Source organism: Corythoichthys intestinalis, chromosome 15 (assembly GCF_030265065.1).
Source record: "Corythoichthys intestinalis isolate RoL2023-P3 chromosome 15, ASM3026506v1, whole genome shotgun sequence".
Classification (NCBI taxonomy): Eukaryota; Metazoa; Chordata; class Actinopteri; order Syngnathiformes; family Syngnathidae; genus Corythoichthys; species Corythoichthys intestinalis.
The window spans coordinates 13,461,175-13,479,094 of record NC_080409.1 but is presented as its reverse complement, the minus strand read 5'-3'; positions in this window follow the sequence as shown (position 1 = coordinate 13,479,094).

Here is a 17,920-nt window from a genome sequence, read left to right as displayed (position 1 = left end):
ATTTTTATTATAAAACACAGACACTTTTATTTCCAATTTAAAAACTCCAACATGCACACTGTAGGCGAAATAGAATGTTGTCTTTATAGTAGCCTAGTAGTAGTACGTAAATTATCCATCATGTGTGTGTAATGCCACTGTCCATGCCTTGTATGGAGAAATCGCGTGAGCATGACAAATTTGGACCGAAACGGCTGTTTTTGGATGGGGAAAACTAAAAAAGATCCTCCGTACCCCCTGCTCATGAGTGAGTCGCCTTGCTAAGAGAAAAGGGCGCTGTGGACAGAGTAGGGAGGCGAGAGAAGAGGGATATCATGGTGTCTCAGGTCGCCAGCCTGCCGTCCAAACTGAAAGAAAACGGACCGGGACTTGCAAGAGAAGGGGGGAAGCAGCAGCAGCATGGGAACAAGGAAGTGGGACCTGACACTGTCAGGAACTGCAGGATGGCTGCGACGCTGCTGGGGGAGGAGGCGATCCTGACATGGAAAGAACCAGGTATTGTTTATGCGAGTAAAAAAAAAAAAAAAAAGGCCTGTAAGTCGGATACGTCGTACCCTTGGGGACTACCTGTACTGTCTCACAAACAACATGTCCTCAGTTTGGAAGTACAGTGGTACCTCGACATGCGAACACCTCAACATATGATGATTTCGACATCCGACGCAAGATTTGACTCGTCGTTCGTCCCAACATAAGACGACTCGCGAAATACAACTAATTACAACAGCGTCGCGTTTCATTATTTTCCCGAAAGATGGCAGCACAGCGGATTTTCTTGTGAGAGAAATAAACATTTGTCCCAAGAAGGTTAGTTCAGGAGGTGAACAAAGGAAAAAGGTGACGCTTACCATTGAGATTCAGTTGGAAATGATAGGAAAGTATGAGCATGGGGTGCACGCCAGTGAACTGGCTCGAAATATATTTACGAGCTCGACGGTACTCCTTCGACATCCGTTCGCCAGTCTTTATAAGTTAGGGTGAATTATTATTATTGTAAATCGGCAGGGAAGTCGCCAGCTTCGTCAGGTTTTTAATCATTTATGTCAGAATGTGTGCAGCACAACAAAGCTACTGTCCGCCGTAGCCGACGCCAGCAACATCAGAACATGAAAAGAGAAAATACAGGTAGTCCCTGGGATGTGGCGTACTCGACTTACGTGATTTCGACTTTACAACGCTAAAGTCTCGTCCGCCATTTTGCCAACATTCGTTTTTTTTTTTTTTTTTTTTTAGTTGCGTAAACAGTAGAGGCGAACGAAATGTCCGATTCTTAGATTATTCATGATTCGGCCGTGGAAGATTCGAGAACGATTCACAAACATCCAAATTCCAATTATTTAATTATAACAGGTAAATCGGAACTAAAACACAGTCAGCGCAGTCTTTGGGACGCAATGAGGAACGGACAGAGAGTAAATATCATGTTTAACTTAAAGGGAATAGTTATCTTTCTCGCACACACCATCTAATTGCTTGCATTAGTCTAACTTATTCATTATAGTAAAGCATGTAACCATAGTTTAGGCAGTTAGGTGGAGTTGGTGGCACGTCCCCTCTTGCCATCCCTGAAGGCCAGTTGATGAGTGCGCGGGTGGCTTAGGGGACCACCCTGGATCCCGGGAGGGGACGATGGCTCCTTTGCTGGGCTGCGGGAGGAGGGACGGGCTGCACTGAACCACACCCCCCACCGACCGCCCTCCCTCCCTGGGCTGGCTGGCTGGGGGCCGTGGCCCTGTGTCTGCGCCCGCATGGCGTCTCCGCTCGTCTGCGTGGCTGTTGCGCGCCTGGTGGGGCTCACGTGCGGCTGGATTTGATGGAGTGCGCTCGGGTGGGGCGTCCCGGTGCTGGGATTGGTGATTGGGCGGCGTAGGGTTGGTCGCCAACAGGCTTACACTCACAAGGGATTCACACGATGACTGGGTCCTATATCACAGAGCTGATTTGTGTACACTCTACCCCTTTTAATCACTTAGCTTATAGACTCCCCCACACCATCCCCCTCTTTCCCTGGTCAACAGGCCCCCCACATAGTTTCAACATGAAATACATCTAGCTGAGGATAGCACCAACATATCAGTAATTGGTCTAGATGTTCAATGTATTTCTTGTTGTAGTTTGTGTTTCTTTTCCTTCTTCTCTTATGTTTCTTTCCTTCTGTTCCTCCGTAACCCCTTCCTGTTTGCTGCTTTGTCATAATAAACGAGGTATGTTGAATGATCACAATGGGAGTGTGTCAAACTCTCAATGTGAAACATTAAAACTGTTCAGACCATCCGGGCACTTAGACTTCCATTCTCCGTGTCAAACAGCTGAACAGGACAGGTTTCAAAAAAGAAATTAAAAAAAAGATTGAACATCTAGCTAACAACTGTCGCTTCTCGGGGACATTTCTACGTAGCCGTTGTTTTGCCGACCCTGGATCCAGCATTGTCTCTCCTTCGTCTGTTTTGCATTGTTTTTGACCATTGTCGACGGATAAATTGTCAACCTGTTTTCGGTGAGCTTCCTTTAAACCGTTCAAAATGGAGTCAGTACAAAGGGTTAACGCCGGAGTGAACGCGCGGGATTGGCCCCTCCCGGCCGACTTACGGGAGTGGTGCCAGCAGAACACCATTTGGTTCGGCTGTCGCTGTAAACAATAATACCTGACTGATGCCGACAGCCGCGACAGACAACACCCAGTCGCTAGTTGCTACAAACATACAGGAATATAATGCTACGGTAGATATCACATATACTGTATATAGAACTAGATGCAACATGACAGACGATGGCGGCGTTAGAACATTTATAGAGAACTAGATGCGAAATGACAGACTTGCTGGCGTTAGTAAACAGCCGCTATCTTAAAGCAGTAGACTTCTCTGGAAGGCGCTGTTGTTACGAGCCCAATTAACTTTTTATCTAAAATACTCCTAAATCGGCAAAATCTAGACTCGAATTTATCTTTAAATGATTAAACAGTTTTAAACTTTCACATGTTGAAAGTAAACGGAAGGGAAATCATGGAATAACGGGAGCAATTTCAACAACTATAACGATTGACTCACAATATTAAAATTAACTGAATGTATTTTAAAGCTGCTGATACAGAATGGGGACTTGAGTATTTTATTTACTGTTTTGAACTGTTTACCTGATACTGAAATAGTAGTTTGGTTAAGCCTCATAGGATTTTTGAACAATTTTGGAACTAATTTACGAAACATTAAAAGCGGGGAGAGGGTGCATCAATAATCGATTTATAATCGAATCGTAGCCTCTGAATTGTAATCGAATCGTTAGGTGCCCCAAGATTCCCACCTCTATTAAACAGTTCCTTATTATACCTCACAATGTCTTTCTTTTTACTTTATTAATATGACGTGTTCTGTCCTCACTAAACGTGAAGTTGCTCAGCTTGTCAGACAGCAAACAAGGCAATTGTGGTTTTGAAGCTGTTTACTTCCTTCACTTTTGACAATTTGTAAAGCTGTAACACACATATGTACACTTATGTTCAAAGCGGCACACATTTTTATAGATAATACTTGACACTAAACAATTGGTGTTCAAACGTCCATCTAGTCTGATTATTATGTAAATTTAGTCGATTAAATTAGCCAAATTTTTCTAACAAAAGTCCGGCTAAACTATTGAACAACTTGAAGAATTTTTAACAGAAAGAATACATACAGTGGGGCAAATAAGTATTTAGTCAACCACTAATTGTGCAAGTTCTCTCACTTGAAAATATTAGAGAGGCCTGTAATTGTAAACATGGGTAAACCTCAACCATGACAGACAGAATGTGGAAAAAAAATCCAGAAATTCACATTGTTTGATTTTTAAAGAATTTATTTGCAAATCATGGTGGAAAATAAGTATTTGATCAATACCAAAAGTTCATCTCAATACTTTGTTATGTACTCTTTGTTGGCAATAACGGAGGCCAAACGTTTTCTGTAACTCTTCATAAGCTTTTCACACACTGTTGCTGGTATTTTGGCTCATTCCTCCATGCAGATCTCTTCTAGAGCAGTGATGTTTTGGGGCTGTCGTTAGGAAACACGGACCTTCGACTCCCTCCACAGATTTTCTATGGGGTTGAGATCTGGAGACTGGCTAGGCCACTCCAGGACCTTGAAACGCTTCTTACGAAGCCACTCCTTTGTTGCCCTGGCTGTGTGTTTGGGATCACTGTCATGCTGAAAGACCCAGCCACGTCTCATCTTCAATGCCCTTGCTCGAAACATGGCCCCATTCATTCTTTCCTTTACACAGATCAGTCGTCCTGGTCCCTTTGCAGAAAAACAGCCCAAAAACATGATGTTTCCACCCCTATGCTTCACAGTGTGTATGGTGCTCTTCGGATGCAATTCAGTGTTCTTTCTCCTCCAAACACGAGAACCTGTGTTTCTACCAAAAAGTTCTATTTTGGTTTCATCTGACCATAACACATTCTCCCAGTCCTCTTCTGGATCATCCAAATGCTCTCTAGCGAATCGCAGACAGGCCTGGACGTGTACTTTCTTGAGCAGGGGGACACGTCTGGCAGTGCAGGATTTGAGTCCCTGGCAGCGCATTGTGTTACTGATGGTAGCCTTTGTTACCGTGGTCCCAGCTCTCTGTAGGTCATTCACTAGGTCCCCCCGTGTGGTTCTGGGATTTTTACTCACCGTTCTTGTTATCATTTTGACGCCACAGGGTAAGATCTTGCATGGAGCCCCAGATCGAGGGAGATTATCAGTGGTCTTGTATGTCTTCCATTTTCTAATAATTGCTCCTACAGTTGATTTCTTTATACCAAGTGTTTTACCTATTGCAGATTTAGTCTTCCCAGCCTGGTGCAGGTCTACAATTTTGTCTCTGGTGTCCTTCGACAGCTCTTTGGTCTTGTCCATAGCGGAGTTTGAAGTGTGACTGACTGAGGTTGTGGACAGGTGTCTTTTACACCGATAATGAGTTAAAACAGGTGCCATTAACACAGGTAACGAGTGGAGCCTCGTTAGACCTCGTTGAAAGAAGTTAGACCTCTTTGACAGCCAGTAATCTTGCTTGTTTGTAGGTGACCAAATACTTATTTTCCACTCTAATTTGGAAATAAATTCTCTAAAAATCAAATGGGGTGGCGTGGCTCAGTGGTAGAGTAGTTGTCTCGCAACACAGAGGTTGTGGGTTCAATTCTCCGCCCTGATGAACTCGCCTAAGTGTCCTTGAGCAAGATACTGAACCCCACGTTGCTACGTCACCAGTAGGTGGATGGAGAGATAGTGTAGAGCGTCTTGAAAGGTGGAAAAGCGCTATGTAAGTTTAACACCAAACAATGTGATTTTCTGTTTTTTTTTTCCACATTCTGTCTCTCGTGGTTGAGGTTTACCCATGTTGACAATTACAGGCCTCTCTAATCTTTTCAAGTAGGAGAACTTGCACAATTGGTGGTTGACTAAATACTTATTTGCCCCACTGTATACTGTACACTATGCAACTAGGTCAAATATTCAAGTTTAAAAAAAAAAAAAAAAAAAAAAAAAGATTCTTTGCACATTAAAAATCAAAGTCAACCCTTTGTGAGTGACACTGTTAACTGATCCAATCCCCGCTACCACCTCCTTCTTCTTTTGTGGTTGCGTGTAGACAGTAACTGCAGTCTGCAGGGAGCGTCATTGCAATACTAGAGGCACCAATTATAATAGGAGAAAATCCCTGCGTGCATGCGCCCTTAGCAATTTGCCGCCCCAGGCAACAGCCCAACTTGATCGTGCCAGGAACCACCACACAGGCACAAGAGGTGAAATCAATGGGCAATCATGGACACTAGTACAGTACTCATACACTTGTAAGGAAGCGAACACAAACCCTACATAGCTTTAACAGAACCAGGTATTAGACTTGAATTTTTTTCTGGAGTAGATACTATGCGCTTTGGTTTTGTTTTTACTTCTTAAGCTAAACTTCCCTCTTTGAAAGCGATCCCGTCAATCAAATGAAAGCTTTTGCACAGTTTACGATCAAGTGGAACGAGGCGTTTACATAGGACTAATCCCACTTGGCACACAAAAATAAATAAAGACTTAAGCAATAGCAGCTGGTTGTGCTGTGCAATATATGGGAAGAAGTCAATACGCTATGATAAATTAGCATCATATCATTACTTTTCAAGGCCATTGACGATGATAGATGTTGGGTCTAAACTTACTATTGTACTAAGAAAGTAATAAAGGACCTGAGGGAGGGCGAAGAGAGAATCAGAACGGAGACAGAGATAAGGTTTTTACGCTAACGGCCGTCAGGAGGAAGGTTGATGCGGAGCGACTGGCTCACAACAAGCTTACCCGCCCTCCCCCTGAGGAGCGCAGCCTTTTATTAAAAAGTGGGAGAGCATTCATTGCACATGCGTAAGTTTTGTTTTATCGAGATTGTATCATTTACTGAGAACAGAAACCAGAATGAAACATTATGGTGACGTTTACTGAAAACAGAAACTTTACTCACCAAAGCACAAGTGAATAGACTGTTACATGAGAAAACATAATCATAACACCTAGTTTTAAACACACATAATTGCATTCTTACAATAGACATCGAATTATGTGGCGTCCAATCGTCCTTCTGCTGTAAATTCAAATGGGTTTACCACTTGTAGACATCCAATCCATTTAAACTAGGAGGTCTGCCAGTTGAACGAATGCCAACCCCCCACTTCAAATGAACTCGACGGCAACTAGTGATAAACTAATTTCAATTCATAGCAGAAGGACAATTTGACACCACCAGATTGGACGTCTAGCACAACGGCATAGGTTTGGTCTCAACATTGGTAAGGATGATATAACAGCATAACCTGCGTGTACACTTTTTGCTGGGGACGGGCCATTAATAAAATCATACAGATTGGATAAACGGGAGACAGGGCTGCATTTCTCATCAATATGGACCTAATTAATTGATAGGCTAAAAGATCAATGCAAAATAAATCTGTATTGACATATGGCGGAAAACACTCAGGTGACTTGAAGTTCCGCTCTGAGACCCCCAATTTGGCCAAATTTAAAAACTGTCCGATATGCACGTGTGATACATCATTGGAAAGCTTAAAATCTCAATTTTCTGGGGAAAGACAAAATTTGAACAGGAGAGCATTTAAAAAAAAAAAAAAATTAAACAGCAAAACCCTAACTGGAGGCAAGAGCACGCAAGAGCAGAATTAAAGACGCCACAATTTTAACGAGATATTATTGCGTACATACCATGTTTCGATCCAAAAACTCAATGTAGCATGTATCACCGAGTGTCAAGACACAGCTGTGAATAACCACAGCCAGATTTTGGGGGGATTTTATGTGTGAAACAGGGTGATATAACAAGGGTCGCGATGCAGAAATTGAAAACAACAAGGAGTGGTTGAGATTTTCTTTTTCGTATAGTTACCCTTTCAAATGTTATTTTTCAAAAAAATTTTGTTTGGATCGATTATTTATCGTCTACCATATTGGGGAAAATGTGACAGTGTTGGGTCTAAACTTACTATTGTACTAAGAAAATAATAAAGGACCTGAGGGAGGGCGGAGAGAGAATCAGACTTGAGACGAAGATAAAGCTTTTAACACTGACGGCCGTCAGGAGAGAGATTGATGCGGGCCGTGTGGCTCACAGCAAGCTTATCTAAAACCCCCCCTGAGGAGCGCCAGCCTTTTATTAGGGAGTTGGAGAGCATTCATTGCACATGCGTAAGTTTTGTTTTATCGAGATTGTATCATTTACTGAGAACAGAAACCAGAATGAAACATTATGGTGACATTTACTGAAAACAGAAACTTTACTCTTTCCACTGTGTAAACACTAAAAAGCATAAGTGAATAGAGAAAACAATCATAACACCTAGTTTTAAACACACATAATTGCATTTACTATTATTGTGAATATTGTTAATACTGTTATTGTGCAAAAGCATTAAAGCACATCTCACATTTCCCTCCTGTTGTGGGTTTAAAACTTTTCAGCTTTTATCAGAGTTAGACATTCCTGAGAGAGGGGTTGGTGTCAGACCCGTCAATTATCCATTAGCAGGAGTTATGAAATGCCACGATAGGGGCGAAAAACCTAAGCACGTAGGAAAAAATTCCCCTATTCCCTCCCCATTAGCGCTAGGGACGAGAGCAGCTTCATTGCCATGGCTTCATGGAACACAATACATTGAAATAATATGGTGAGCAAGTGTATATACAGGCTGGAATTCTTTTGAACGCCATATTTCAGCGATTTATGATCGCCGCGTCGGTGTTATTTATCGAGAGTCCATAGGGTTGCAGAATCGGGATGGCCAAAATGGGGAAACTGCTTTAGACGACATTGTCCGTATCGTCACTGTCCAAACCAGTAACTGGTTCTTCTAGGGGGACCTGTGACACCAGGTCGTATTTGGATACGGATTGGAGCGGAAGGGTGTAAGGTGGTGCTGCTGTAGGCCCATATCGAGAGGCGGGTACAGTGTTATCCTCAACGATGTCTAGGAGGTCTAGTAGGGTGCCCGGCATTGGGCCGTAAGAACACCTTGTTGTCTAACGTAGCGGGGTTGTGGCCAGGTGCCCGGTACACTGATGCGTAAAAGCACTGAGCCGCGAACACCTATTATCTAACCACAACACCCGTTGTTGTCACTGCTATGCAAGAGAAGACCTGCGTCTAGTTGACTGCTGGTAGCTGCTCTCCCATTTCGGACAGCTCTCGTTTTTTTCAGTGTGACAGATGAATCCAAGATGTTTTGCCTTCTACCTTGATCGCTGTGGGTGTGGCGATGGGGACCATAAGTACAGCATTTTCCTGTTTTCTTGAGTAGACGGCGTGCAATTGTTCGGCAAACCTTGATTGGAGTGCTTGTAGGTGGTAACCAAGAAGAGCGCTCCAATGATAGGTAGCTGGGATGCTGCTGCCGCGTTACCTTCGTCGATGAGCTTGGCCTTGTCAGGAATGTTCCTCGGCTGCCGGATGGACTCCGTTTGCGTCGGTGAGCAGCTCAGCCAAGATGGATCTTTTTCTTCGGCGAGTGGACTTTGGTTCTTCATCAGCTGTCATGTTGCTGTGTCTTTAATCGAGCACGATCATTGTGGACTTTTGGACGGGGGTGACGAGGGCACATCGTCCGATCCATTCCATCAGGAGCTTGGAGTATAGGGTTACTCCTCCACAGAACCACCAGAGGCCGGTCCTCATGACATGCCAGTGTTCTGGACTGCTTGGTTTGACAATGGTAAGGTTGCATATCAGAGGGTCAAGGTTTCCCAAGGTTTTGCAGGGTGGTCAGGAAACTGTGTAGGGGCCGTCCCAGCGTGGACGTTAGGAATCAGGGCCTGGTGGACTGGCGTCGCTAGGTCCTTCTGGCAACCGGGAAGAGCTTGCACTGGGATTGATGAATTCATGCACTGCGTCTGTAGACTTTCACTGCAGTCGGGCTGACGCCAACCATCTCTTAAGGACCGTCCCAGCGTTCACTGTCCCATCTGGCACGCTGCAACACTTTCAGGAAGACCAAGTCTCCGACCCGCACCTTGAGAGTCTGTGGATCGGAACATTCTGGCAGATCATTGTTGTCTCAAACTTGTCTTTGATCAAACTGTTTCTTTATGTGAGCTAGAATGCTGCCAGAACCTTTAACAGGTCCTGGGGTTAAATCTGGCAGTTTAAAAGGTGGCAAAGTCTTTCCTTCTGCATCAGTCTGTTATTAAATTGTCCAATTTGTCTTTTCCAATAGTCTGGCAGACTGGGGTCTGTACATGCAATCACTGTTTTTTCGTCCTCGTGTACGCTACGAAAAATCTTAACTAATCTAGAAAATACATCTATTTTTTCCCCAGGCAATATCTTTTCCCCAACAGTCTATTTAATTCAATATAAATACATGTGCAATGTATGAAATAGTTCAGTTGGTTCTAGAAACCTCCCTCTTTTTGGTCTCTCTTAATATTGTTTATGCAAAGTAAACACTTGAAAAAATGTTTTGTTCCAAGTATGAATTGAAGACATTGGGCCACAATTTTCATATTGTCTATTAACCAATTATTAACCAACTCAGTCCTCCCCCCTGTAGACACTTGACAATCGTGTGGCTCTATTCAGCTGCCCATATGATCAATAATTTTGGTAGAAACCTTTCATCGCCCATTTTTGCTTTCCTGTTGACGATGCTATGTTTTGATAGTCTTTAAATTTCTGCAATTAGTGCCTCAACTGTTTTATCTAGCCCCCCGAGTGGGAGCGTCAAGTGACCAATGGTATCAGACGTCATCATAAGCCTCCACAACGAACTGGGAAGTCTGATCAGTTGCTATTTTGTATCTTCCCAGTAGATTGTGTGGCCAGTTAGGTGCCATGACAACTATACACATTGTTTCTGGATCTTCTTTGGGTTCACTTATCGCATTTAAAGTTGTTTTCCCTTTAGCTGACATGGCGCGGATTGTTTTATTACTTGGTCTTAAACGTGCAATGTCTTTAACGCACGAATGTTCCGCTCCTGAATCTACAAGAAAAAAGTTGGGTTTGGACGTTTTTATAACTTTTTATGGCTCGGTACTTCGGCCCGCTTTCCGCAATATTTTGTCTTTACTTCGCAAAATATCGCCTGTGTGTTAGTCCTCAGTACTTCGAGGATGACTGTTTACGTAACGTTTTTAGACCCTTTAAACGCACGTAACTCGTCACACAATAGTTCAGTACTTCGAACTAGGATGGTTTAAATTTCAACGGTTTACTTAACGGATGTTCAGTACTTCGAACAATTATGAGTCAGTACTTCGACTTCATAATTCAATCCGCCCCGTATTTAAACCCGAAAACATCAACAACTTAATTAAACTTTATCCTACCTCACTCCGTCCTGCCCTGGTTCGTCTGGGACCTGTCACCGGCAATCCGGGTCGTCGCAGGAACAAAGGCGCAGCCGCCCGGTCACGAAAAAAGGTCGTAAATATCCCGGCGGCGTCCACTGGCCCCGCGGCGGCCCGGAAGGAAGCGGATTTTTAGGTCCCGGCTTTCGGCACCAAGAAATGTTGGGTCTAAACTTACTATTGTACTAAGAAAATAATAAAGGATCTGAGGGAGGGCGGAGAGAGAATCAGACTTGAGACGAAGATAAAGCTTTTAACACTGACGGCCGTCAGGAGAGAGAGATTGATGCGGGCCGTGTGGCTCACAGCAAGCTTATCTAAAACCCCCCCTGAGGAGCGCCAGCCTTTTATTAAGGAGTTGGAGAGCATTCATTGCACATGCGTAAGTTTTGTTTTATCGAGATTGTATCATTTACTGAGAACAGAAACCAGAATGAAACATTATGGTGACGTTTACTGAAAACAGAAACTTTACTCTTTCCACTGTGTAAACACTAAAAAGCACAAGTGAATAGAGAAAACAATCATAACACCTAGTTTTAAACACACATAATTGCATTTACTATTATTGTGAATATTGTTAATACTGTTATTGTGCAAAAGCATTAAAGCACATCTCACAGACAGTAACAAAAAAAAAAATACAGTTAAGTAGTGGTGTCAACAATAATCGATGCGGCGATGCATCCCGATGCGGGGCATGGACGATTCGATTCGATGCGGGCAACAAGCCGAATCGATTCAGCGCATTTTAAAATATATAAGTACGTTCAAAAATCTTCCCTTCGCAATTCCGGTGATGCAATGGATTTGGTTTCCCCATTTGTATTATTATTGTCATGTTTCATTTTTTACACACTGCATAACTCTGGTCAAGTTTCCCACCAACCTCATAGAAGCCAAAATGTCTCCAGATGTCAGCTTTCAATGTCTTAGGTGCATCAAGAATCTTTCTTGCTCCCTCTTTCTCCGCTTCAGCCATTGTTATGTTATGTCCTATCTCTTAGAGCAGGGGTGGGCAAACCGGTCCTCGAGGGCCGCAGTGGGTCCTGGTCTTTGTTCCAACTGACCCAGCACAGATAGTTTAACCAATGCGGTTTCAGCAGAAATGAGAAGCACCTGACTGCAATCGACTGATTGCACTTGTAAAACAGCAGATTGGTGAAAAGGTGTCCTCTTAATGGGTTGCAACAAAAACCCGCACCCACTGCGGCCCTTTGTGGAATTAATTGCCCACCCCTGTCTTAGAGCAAGGGTGGGCAAACTATTCCACAAAGGGCCGCAGTGGGTGCGGGTTTCTGTTCCAACCCATCAAGAGGAAACCTTTTTACCAATCTGGTGTCTTGCAAGCGCAATCAGTTGATCGCAGTCAGGTGCTTCTTGTTTCAGCAGAAACCTCATTGGTTAAACTGTCCTTGCTGGATCAGTTGGAGCAAAGACCAGGACCCACTAAGGCCCTTGAGGACCGGTTTGCCCACCCCTGTCTTAGAGGTTAGATCTTGTGCCCGAACCCGAACAGGTCGGGCCCAAAATGTTAAGCATTCACGTTCCGGTCGGGTCGGGCCGCCCCGCGCCGGACTAATAAATTATAAAAAAAAAAAATGGGATAAAACCGAGAGCAGGCTCTCTGTATTGTGCATTTGCTTGTGCACTCACATGAAGCAGTGGCGCCGCCCGCTCTTTCTTCTTCTCCTCCGCTGTGGCGCTTGCGATTCGTTACAAAAGACACTTTTATTTATGCACACAAAGGCAACACAAATGTGATGCTTTTGAATCTTCTCCTTTGTGTGTCTGCAAAATCGCATGTTTTTTTTTTTAATATTAAACTTTCCCAGCGTTAATTCGTTGTGTAAATGCTTCTATAATGATCACAAAAATATGTAGACTATTTAAACATTAAGAAACATGCGTTTTTTCTGCCATCTCGAAGAAATGAAAATAAATTGCTGCTGCGTTTTTTTTTCCGCATCACTCCAAGCCGGGTCAGGCTTCAATACCAGCGGGCCGTGTTGGGTCGGGCTGGATTTTTTAGGCCCCATCTAACCTCTACTATCTCTCTGCTCTCTCAGTTGCAAAAAAATGATACTTCCTCATGTTGAAACAGATTGTTATGGCTGCTAAAATGCTGCTGCACTTCATTTTAATTCATTATTTTTTATTGTTATGTGGTAGTTACTGATTGCATTACTAAGTTGATTGCACATATATAGTGGGCTAGGCCTACATTTTACTTTTGTTCTACATTGCAATTTAGTTGGATGTTTTGTTTGCAACTGAACGGATCCCTGGATTAATATTGCGATAAAGATGCTGCTGCACTACAATATTTTCGTTGTCGCTTTCTTTAATATTTACTTGAATATTTTTATCGATGGGTTGTTGTGACTAAAATAGAGTGACTGTTATTACTGATTTTGCACAGGAGTTCAGATGTTGCACTGTGTGAAAGGCTGCTACTGTGTGTAAAAAAAAGAGAAAGCCCTGGTCTCATTCAAAGCACCAATTAAATGCTGTGATCTGTTTTGTTTTTTGTTTTTTAGATATATATCTAAAAGTATTTTCATTTGACTTCAACCAGGAGTGACACAAGAGCCAATAAAAAGTTGTTTAATGTCTGACCGCTTGTGTTGCCTCATGATTCACGAAAAATATGCTTTGCTTTAGAATTGTAATGCATCCCAGGCTTTAAGGCATCGCGATGCATTGCCGAATCGAACCGAATCGAATCGTGACCCTCTGAATCGAATCAAATCGAATTGAATCGAATTGTGGCCCTCCGAATCGTAATCGAATCGTGAGGGCAGTACCGATGCACACCTATACGGCAGTGCTTCTCAATTATTTTCTGTTACGCCCCCCCAAGGAAGACGTAAATGTTTCGCGCCCCCCCCAACTCTCTGCCGCCACTGTAAATAGTATCATTCGTCTATATTACTATTATAAGTACGCCTCAGCCTAACATTGTGTCCTTTTTTTCTATTAAAGAAAAAAAGTAACAGATCAACTTATAATAAAGTATAACTTTTTTTAACATTGTGTTGCTTGTAACAGAAAAGACTTAACGCGCATCAATTTGCCTGAAATTAAAAAAAAAAAAAAAAGTCACATCCAAACTGTAAAAATACACTCAAGGTACATTTTTGACCATTTGATACTGAAAAATAAAATGTAATAAAATCAGTAAATAATAACAAATTCAAATTGATTAGAAACATTTACTCTTCAGGACAACATGCCAAAAAATTTGACCGAAAAAAAACAAGACTGAATAGAAGGGGGGAAAAAAGTCTTTGGACAGAAGGAAAGTTTTTATTTTCGCTGATTCACCACAGTGCTCACTGGTTTACTGATATAACACTGACAAAGCGGGACGATTGTGACAATTGGCAATATTCGGCACATTTTCGCTGAAAAACAATCAAGCGGCTTATCAATGAGATTGAGGTCTAATGTCTTTAAGTGGCGTCTTAACTGATTTGGCTTCTCCGCTATAATCATTTTTAGACTCAGTAAACAGTGGTCTTTCCTCATTTCCCACTACATTAAAAGTCAAAGGCAAACGGCCCGAAAAAAGCGCATTCTCGGCGGCCGAGGGAGAACCGTAGGTGAGGGCGGTGGTCGTGACGATCCCAAACCGAAAACGGCACTTCTCGGCCGGACACGTGAGAACCGAAGAAGACAGTGGGTCGCTGCGTGAGTCCAGCTCTGCATGAGTCTCTTCCGTGTGCTCTTGCTTACTTCAAAAATACTGCACGCACTTTGAAAATGAGAGCGCCACTGCCACCCACGGAGTGGATGTGCAAGTACACTTTATTCTAGTACGGCAAAAAAAAAAAAAAAAAAAAAAGCATGTTCCCCGAGGTCACTCGCGCCCCCCCTGGCATCGCTCTGCGCCCCCCTGGGGGGGCGCGCCCCACCATTTGAGAAGTACTGCTCTACGGTTAAGCGAGTTATGACTTTTTTTACAGACGCCAAATTTTTCATTGTGACGTAATTTGTTTAAAAGTTTAAAATATGTGAGTGAATTTTTTTAAAGTTTTTTTTTTTTTTTTAAACTAAATTTTAGACATCAATTAATGATTCTAAGCTAAAAATGACGGACATTTTGAATAATAAATATAATTACTTACCTTCGTTTTAAGGCTAGGTTGAAACAAAAGCGGCTGCGCGACGTCTGTAAACGGGGGTTTTTAGGGTAAAAGGGACAAATTAAAAATAGTTTGGGGGCTTAATGCTCCATGAATCTGCCATGGCAGCATAAAGACATATTGTTCTATCAAACACAACAGTTGTTTTAGCTTAAAATACAGCAGTTTATTTTAAAGAGGGGTGCAGGAGCAGAAACTGCTTTTTCAGTCTTGGCTGTGTTTTCCGTCATATATTAACTGTCATAGGTTCAGGTGATACACCGTTCATTTCAGACCTTTGTTTTCAAAAACTACAAAAGAAACACTTGGAAAACTTCCAGAATAAATGTCTGGATTTTATCAACAAATTTAAATAGCAATTTTTGAAGATAAATTATGTTAACATACACAGTAAATTAGGGCTGTCAAAATTATCGCGTTAACGGGCGGTAATGAATTTTTAAAATTGATCACGTTAAAATATTTGACTCAATTAACGCACATGCCCCGCTCCAACAGATTAAAATGACAGCAGAGTGTAATGTCCGCTTGTTAATTGTTTTTTGGTGTTTGGCGCCCTCTGCTGGCAGTTGGGTCCAACTGATTTTATGCCTTTCATGAGTGAGGATGGTGTAATTATTGACAGCAACAATGGCGAGCTTTTAGTTTTTTGATTGAAAATTTTTACAAGTTTTAATAAAACAAAAACATTAAGAGGGGTTTGAATATAAAATTTCTATAACTTGTACTAACATTTATCTTTTAAGAACTACAAGTCTTTCTATCCATGGATCGCTTTAAGAGAATGTTAATAATGTTAATGCCATCTTGTTGATTTATTGTTATAATTAACTAATACAGTACTTATGTACTGTATGTTGAATGTATATATCCGTCTTGTGTCTTATCTTTCCATTCCAACAATAATTTACAGAAAAATATGGCATATTTTATATATGGTTTGAATTGTGATTAATTATGATTAATTAATTTTTAACCTGTAATTAACTCGATTAAAAATTTTAATCATTTGACAGCCCTACAATACACACAATATACAAACTTGTTAATAATCTCTTAACTAACCCCCAGAATGCAAAAAAAAAAAAAAAAAATTGTTTGAAGACTACTCAACATTCAAAAATCGGGGGTCGGCAACCCGTGTTTTGAGAGCCGCATGCGGCTCTTTAGCGCTGCCCTAGTGGCTACCTCGAGCCTTTTCAAAAATGTTTGAAAATGGAAGAAGATGGTTGAGGGAAAAAATTTTTTGGTTTTATATAGTTTCTGTTATATAGTTTCACAAAAATGGCACAAACATTCTTTACGTTTTCCAACACTGTAAAAATCTGTAGAATAAATATGAAATTTCAACATTTCTGTCAACGAGGATTTGCGTCATAGCCTGCGACACACGTTTCTATCAGCAGGGCGGAATGCCAGGCAGGTGGCTATTGTAAACAAGCCGGGAGTCGAGTACCCAGTTAGGAGTGAGAGGAAAAGTATGATTCCATTATTTCTGAAGAACTTAGAAGAGCACAAAAATAGATTTAAGAAGTGGATTGCATCGCCAAACTCCACTACTGCTGCATGTTTTTTTGCAATCCGGGAGATAATCAAGGTTGTGAAACCATTCACAGGTGACATGAAGGAGACATTCATCAACATATCAGACCACCTTTTTGCAGACTTCAGAAACAAAACCGAGATAATAGTGAAAATCCTAGACATGCCCAGATAAGGGGCATGTTATGCACATTCCATTTTGTTGTTTTTCGAAACCTTAAAATAAAAACGACATCAAAAATGGGATTTCTTTATTGCATTTCTATAATTTCATGGAAGCAATGAAACAATTCATTAATATTGTAATGAAGTTAAACTTGAGGTGGCATCATACACCAGAGTAGTCACCTGGTGCATTGGATGCACTGCAGGGAAAATAAACATTAAATCATGAAGGCTCATTATATATATTTAGCCGACTTAGTAAATTTTATAGTAGGCTAATATAGCTAATACAGATACATACAGCATGTGTTGCCTTCATTATTAGGCTTATTTAAGGCTTTTAATTTTTTGCGGCTCCAAACATATTTATTATTTGTTTTTTTGGTCCAATATGGCTCAACATTTTGAGTTGCCGACCCCTAAATAAATTAAATATAACTGTATTAGTCACAGAATAACAAAATAAATGAAAATTTAGCTTTCGGGCAGGTAAAACACTGCTGCTTTTGTCTACAAGCACAACCAAACTCGACAAAAAAATGAAAGCTCCTTCGGGCAGCTTTAAGACATAAATAAAGTAAAAATGAAAATTGGGGAAAACTTCGGTTCACAACAATTCTCACAGTTTAATTAACATTAACAGTAGACAACACCTACAGGAGGACACTTCTCTCTAAGCAGATTCCTACCGGGGTTTTGCAGGTTAGCAAATTCAAACAATTTAATGTTATGCTAACTGATGCAGGTCAGACTTTCAGTAGCAAAATTTGAGATGTGTTCCCCACCGCCACAACTTCGATGTCTTTTTACATTACTTGAGCCCCTTTAACAAACATATCCTGGTAAATTCCCGTGTAAGATGACGCGGGATTTAATTGCGTCATTGCTTTCACAAATGGAGAGATAACCCGGGAATGACGGGGGTTGGACACTTTCACAAACTTGTCTCGTGTTGCTGAATCGGTGCTCTATGTGCGGGAAGGGCTGCTGGCGCGACTTTATCAACCGGATATCACGTAATTTTTGGTCGGCATCGGCTGTCACATTCAGTCGGTCAGATTGTGTTTTGTTACAAAGCCGGTTGTGGGAGCGTTCCCGACGTCGTACCTGCAGCCAATTCAAGCACATCAAGACAGTATTTAAGCCCACGCGATCAAAGAGAAGGTTGCAGAAATATTAACTTGCTGGGCACCATTCGAC